General features: G+C 39.2%; 1 long non-coding RNA gene across 2 annotated transcripts in view; it reads left to right on the top strand.

The window, feature by feature from the left end:
• The first annotated feature begins 1,981 nt into the window (after positions 1 to 1,981).
• Positions 1,982 to 6,467, top strand: part of LOC116102417 — a 17,078-nt gene continuing 12,592 nt past the window's right edge. For both annotated transcript variants that reach the window (XR_004123168.1, XR_004123169.1), the window contains exons 1-3: positions 1,982 to 2,244; positions 4,016 to 4,130; positions 5,690 to 5,785. This is a non-coding gene — a long non-coding RNA (uncharacterized LOC116102417). The remainder of the gene's footprint in view (positions 2,245 to 4,015; positions 4,131 to 5,689; positions 5,786 to 6,467) is intronic.

The following is a 6,467-nucleotide window of genomic DNA, read 5'->3' as shown; positions in this document are numbered from 1 at the left end:
ACTTGTTAATATATATGGAGCTTATTTTGGCTGTTCATGGAGGGAGGAAGCTTCCTCTTTTCATCACCTCTATTCAGGACACAGCATGTAATAAGAATAAATGACAGCATTATACTGTTTGTTCCAGATTGGATACTGTAAGACAGGTGCTGCAATCTTTGTGTTAACTGACTCCAAGGACTACAGTCTAATTTATGAAACTATTTGATTCCTTATCACATATACATACTCTCTATATAATTAATACACACACATATATATACATATATGCTATATATACTATATATGAATGTAATGCCCCACACTCATAATTGCAGTGGATAGACGTTCGTGGTGGAGTGTCAGAAGGTCAAAGTCAGAACTAAATGATGAAGGATATTCAAAACTTTGTCTCAAGAAATAAATCAGAAAATGAACAAACCATGCTAAGTGAAATGAAATTTATATTTAATCAAAAACTTCAAACCTGAAGGTGCAGGTCAGTTAGCAGAGCACATGCCTATCATGCAAGCATCCTTCACTATCATCCCCAAGACCACATGCAAAGGAAATAATGGCACATAGCTCTTATCTCAGCGTTTAGAATGTGGAGAGAGGACATCAATAGTTCAAGGCTAGACTGCACTACTTAACAAGTTTAAGGCCACCTCTGAACCTTTCTTTAAAAAAAAAATGAAAGGAATGAAACATCAAAAACAAAACCAAAACAAAACAATAAAACATGACAATAGAAAGAAACAAACACCCAGAAAACACAGGCTCTTTCACTTTCCACTTAGACTGTTCCTTTGGTTTAACACTTGGGTGATCTCTGTACCTCCTGGGAGCCATGCCACTGTCTCCTGTTAACAGTGTTTTAAATACGTTTTTTTTAGCTGGAGCATAAGGAACTGGAGCAGCTGAAATCCAAGCATGTCCTGGAAATGACCAAGCTCTGGGCATCCTCAGCCTGCTGAACAGGTCTCCTCAGAGAAAGGAGATGGAGGAACTCTCTCCCTGTCCCAAGGTCGCATCTGCATCTAGCTGCTTATTGCAACTATGAATTTTAAGCATAAGATGGAAGAAATGATGGACACAATGTCCTCCAGGCTATATGAGGACTCTATTATAAATACAGAACAAGAAGTGATGTCTGGTGGCTTCTTCACTTTGTTCTCCTAAGTGACATTCCTAGTCAAACGCAATAATGAAAGACGCAGGGAAGAACATCTCATTTGTTCAATGGTAAAATGAAAAGAAAAAAGAAAAAAATTGTTCAAGAACTTAGGTAACACCACAGCTTTTCTTAAACTTAGAAGCCCTATCCAAGATCTACTGCAAACCAGAGCATCAGCGTCCAAGGAAGCCCAGCCCAGAGCTTTAGGACTTTCATGAGACATTGGGGAGATGGTTTAAGAACGGATTCAGGAAAAAAGGGCAAAGATCAATGCAAATAAAGCAGATACACTAAAAATGACAGAGAGAAATTACACATGATAACCAAGGAGGGAACACTGTTAAGGCCACATTTCAAGGCCAGCTTGAAGGTCATTGGCAGACTAGTTCCTGTAAAAATCTCAAATGGCAGAATTAAAGCTAATGCTATATCATTGGTAATTCTATTATTATTATCCATTCAATTGCACATTCACAAATTATACCTCAATATTTAGAAGACTGATTCAAACTTAGCCTTTAAAAAAAATCACCATGGAGACCATAGCTGACTAACAATTCTGTCTCCACTGGGAAGGCCCTCCTACACAGGCACATTTTTTACAGGCATTTAAATGCTGGCTAAGACATCTTCCCATCAGAAAGAAAATCAGTCTGGATTCATGCACCTAGTTTTAATGGAACGAAATTTCTCTAAAAGGTTAATTTCTGCCTTCAGCAATGCCTTCATAATGGGCTATTATGCAGAAAACAGTGGTGGAATGTGGAACGCGCCATAGTTGATGTCACTATAAAGTGATTTTGAAAAATAAATACAACACTCAGGACTGAACCACAAGGAGCAGTCCTTTCCCTGCCTCCTGGGGCTGACTGCATGTGACCTCATTGTTTGCCTCCTAAGCCTCATGACTTGATTTATTCTGGGTGATTCTCTTTCCTAACAATTCCCTAGCATCCAATTCCAGGAAAATCCACATTGCCATGAATTGATTTTAGCCAGCCTTGTATTATGTACTATCTGAACAGTTTTTTACTAACACACCATTCCCTCTTAGAAAGTGAAAGAACTGGACTCTTGGCTTTAATCAAGTAAGTAACACCAGAGAAATATTCTAAACAAAAACTCTCTCTCACTCTCTCTCTCTTTCTCTTCTTCTTCTTCTTCTTCTTCTTCTTCTTCTTCTTCTTCTTCTTCTTCTCCACTCTCTCTTCTCTTCTTTCCCCTCTCTTTTCTTTCTTTCCCTCTCCTCTCTCTCTCTCTCTTCCCTTCCTTTCCTCTCTAGTACCCTCTCCCCATCCCTCTCCCTCTCCTCCTCTTTCTCTGTATGGGCCAAGAGGGTTCACATATGTGTGCACAGGTGCATTGCACATGTGTGCATGTGTGTGTGTACATGGCAGAAGACAATCTCAGTTGTTCTTTCTTGGATGCCATGCACCTTCTCTTTGAGATAGGCCCTCTGTGTGACTTGGAAATTGTCATGTAGACCAGGCTATATGGCCAGTAAACCTTAGAGAGTTACCTGTCTCAGTTTCCCCAGAACTAGGATTGCATGCATATGCCACCACACTTGGAATTTGTAATGTGGCTTCTGGGGATTGAATTTATGTTCTCAGTCACTTACTGACTGGGCCATCTCCTCCTCACTTCCTGTAACTTCATGTAAACATGCTATTACATAGCATGTTTAGAGAAATTGATATAGGAAGGTGTTTAGGAGAAGTACGGAGAACATTAAGGTATGTCTTGGGTGCCTAGGTTTGAGTTCTGGCCTTCTAGTTGTGCCTGGTGTCCTCTCTTACCCAGAGCTTGTCCATCAGTAACACAACGCAAGCTAGATAAGATGTGGCTTTAATTCCTTTCAACTTTATAGTTCTATAGTTCTGCAATTACATTTGTCTTGTCCTTTAGAATACCAAATAGAACCACAAATAGGCATTTAATAAACATGTCTAGATGGCATTGCTTTTTTATGTTTACTGTCTTTCTTCCCCTAAATCATTCTAGCGTTTTAATGTCTTCAACTTAAGATCTTGCAAATTGTACATTTCATTTTGTTTATATATTTAGGCAGCCATGATGCCTTCAGGGTTATGATTATAAATGATGATACTAGCTTGTTATGAGAAGCAAATAACTCCAGGAAAATGTTTCCCAGTAGAATTCAAAGTGTTTCCACCCCGGCCCCTTACGATCACACTTGGAAGTTTCAGGACAAATCAAATTTACAAATGTCTTATTAGCATGTGGAATATTAGTGGAATGGTAACAAAAGATACACTATTGAACATTTCAGCTTCAATATTTTTCAGTGAGAAAATTTAACATTTTTTATGTACTTCCTATGGAAATTCTTTCTACATCATCCTGAGTGTTTTGCTTATAATCATTTTATGTCATTCATCCATGAATCCCAGAACAGATAGCTAACACATAGCAGAGAAATGTGTGGTGCTGTTTTCTTTTTGGTTTTTGTTTTTATTGTTTGTTTTCTTTTCTGTTTTTGCTCTCTTTGAAAAAGATATTGTTTATTTATTTAAAGGAAGTAATGTGTCAAGTACAAGCAGAGAGAGAACATTGACTAAGCTCAGAGGTCAAACTGAACATATTTATTATTTTCTAATTAAGCTTCTCAGAGGTTTCTCTCTTCTCTGAATTTTTTTAATCTGTCCCTCAAAGCAATGTCTCCAAACCGAATGATACCTTTTTCAATGGCCACCACTAGACCTCTTCCTGTCATTGGATCTCAGGTTGATCCTTTATCTGTGTATTAGTGGGAAATAGATTAACACTCACATTCCTCCCTCTCTTCATAGTTGCCCTGGGTGCAAGGTAAACACTGGCTTTGCTTTTTTGCTCTAGTGTTCGTTCAGAGAGAAGTGACCGACCTACAACGACTGTCAGGTTTAAACTGGAACAAGAGCTAAGGCCTTCGGTCTCCCTCTCTAGGACCACATGCTCTACTCTCTGTGGTCAGGTATGATTTAGCCTCCCTCTCTAGGACCACGTGCTCTACTCTCTGTGGTCAGGTATGATTCAGCCTCCCTCTCTAGGACCACGTGCTCTACTCTCTGTGGTCAGGTATGAGCGTGAGCTCTCAACCACATTTTTACTTGAAATTTATTTGTGTTTTTACTGTTGGCACTCAAGGCACAACAAATTGCCGGATTTGTGGAATTCTTGGGCAGGCAGGCACGGGAGAAAAGAGAAATGGCTAGGGAAAGACAAGGGCATGGACTGTGCAGCTTCAGGGGATCCACATAACAAATGCCTTTGCCTCGGCTTACTAAAGCATTAGTCTCCTAAAGGGTGGTTATAAAATTGGGGGTGGGGGAAGGCAGGTATGTGATCTCCAGTGACGGGCGCCTTTTGGTTTACACGGTCCAAGGACCATGCCCTGTTTATCTGTGAATATGATATATAGCATTTCAGAGGGAGCCAGAGATGAATGCCAATGACCATAAGGAAGGCTAGTATTGGGAGTTTGTCAGCTGTATTCAAACTCATCAGTAATATCAAGAAGTACTGATATTTTGGAAACTCCACAGCATTGAACTGTTTATTTGAAAGGTACCTCATGTTCTAATATAATCTTCTTTACATTTTCTCATGTCTTTGTATATATTTTATAGCATCTCATATATTCCAGGTTGGCCTCACAGTCACTATATCTCTTAGGATAACCATGCCTTTTTTTCGTCTTTCTGCCTCTACCTCCTGGGCACTGAAATTAAATGCATGTATTTCCATTCCTAGTTTACATAGTGCTAAGGTTTCATGCATACCAGGGTAGAATTTTCCCATTGTTTATAGCTCTTTAGAGGGCTCCACCCTTCCTTAGGTACTGTCATATTTCTTTAGTTGCCTATCCTGGTGGGAAACACCCAACTATGTCCTCGGCATAGGGGAAATGTAATTCATCATAAGACTGAAACACAGCTAGAGATTTTTGAGTATTTACCAGAGGCCAAAGGAAATGTAGTATACAGCTGTTTCTTGGATAATAATTTTGATGAATTTTAGAAATCCAGCTGAAAAGATGGGCAGTGGAAAAGTGCCTCAGCTTCTGGTGTTACCCCACTGAAAAATGCTAGGTTGGGTTGGGTTGGGTTACTACTACTGTTTACACCAAGTCAACTTGTCTCTTGAAAGAATTTCAAGTCCCGATGACTCCAACGTAATTTATACAAAATAAGAGAAGGTAGTTGGAGAAGAGATGTCTAACACTGGGATAAACTGTAGATCAATCATAAATAGCACATCTTATATTAATACAGATCAACTCATATATGGAAACAGGTAAAACGTGAAGATTAGCTTTACTAGCCTTTCATTCATTTAAATAAGATGGAAGGGAATACAGCTAGAGGAGTCAGACTGAGGGAAGGAAGGAGGCATGTTTTATGTAGTTAAATGAGAGATTTAAATGATGCAAACATGCACAAAGGATCCATGGTACATGGGGGCAATGGAGGAAAGAGAAAGAAGAGATCATGTCCATCATTAAGATGCCTGTTCTTTTTTACTTTTGCAAAGGCACTGTAGCACTTGAAAAAGTAAGAGGAGCAAAGGGAGCAAGCCTCCCCTGCCTACACATACAACTACCACGCACTTCTAGCTCAACAAACTCAGGTAAGAAGTTTTGGGTCTCTAAGAAAAAGGAAAAAGAGCTTGTTGTCAGACTGGGTCAGAAATTCATGCAAACAAGGAGACAGACCCCCTCCAGCCTTCCCATATGGGGCTGTGCTCTCTGTTTTGGACCCCCTCTGCCTCTGCTCCTCCATGGCTCATGTTCTTGTTAAGGTCTAACTCCTTTATCTATTTAAAGTCTATTATGCTAACATGGGGACTCGGCCTTTTTATTACTTCCATTTGCATAACATTCTTCATAGTCTCAATTGCCTTCAGAAGTTTCAAAATGTTTCCCTGATCTAAATAAATCATTGTCTTGCTATTCATAGTTTAAATGGCTCCTATAGGGATCTCAATGTACCAGTTTCTTCTTGTTTGGCTTCATACCTCTGTGCTTATTGATTGATGCAGTTATATAGAGCAAAATATATACAGTTAAATGCATGACCAACATGTACACACACACACACACACACACACACACACACATATATATATATATATATATATATGGATGAATAAGCAGACAGATAGACACACAGATATCACTTTATATTTAAAGGAGACTGGTCCAGGAATATCTCATATAACAAAAATTATAGATGTTCAAGTTCCTTATATAGAATGGTGTCTATGTCTGCTTACTCTCTCTCCCTCACTTTCTTGGACACACACACACACA

Source organism: Mastomys coucha, unplaced genomic scaffold, assembly GCF_008632895.1.
Source record: "Mastomys coucha isolate ucsf_1 unplaced genomic scaffold, UCSF_Mcou_1 pScaffold21, whole genome shotgun sequence".
Taxonomy (NCBI): Eukaryota; Metazoa; Chordata; class Mammalia; order Rodentia; family Muridae; genus Mastomys; species Mastomys coucha.
Note: the sequence above shows the minus strand (reverse complement) of the source record. Positions and strands in the feature narration are given on the sequence as shown.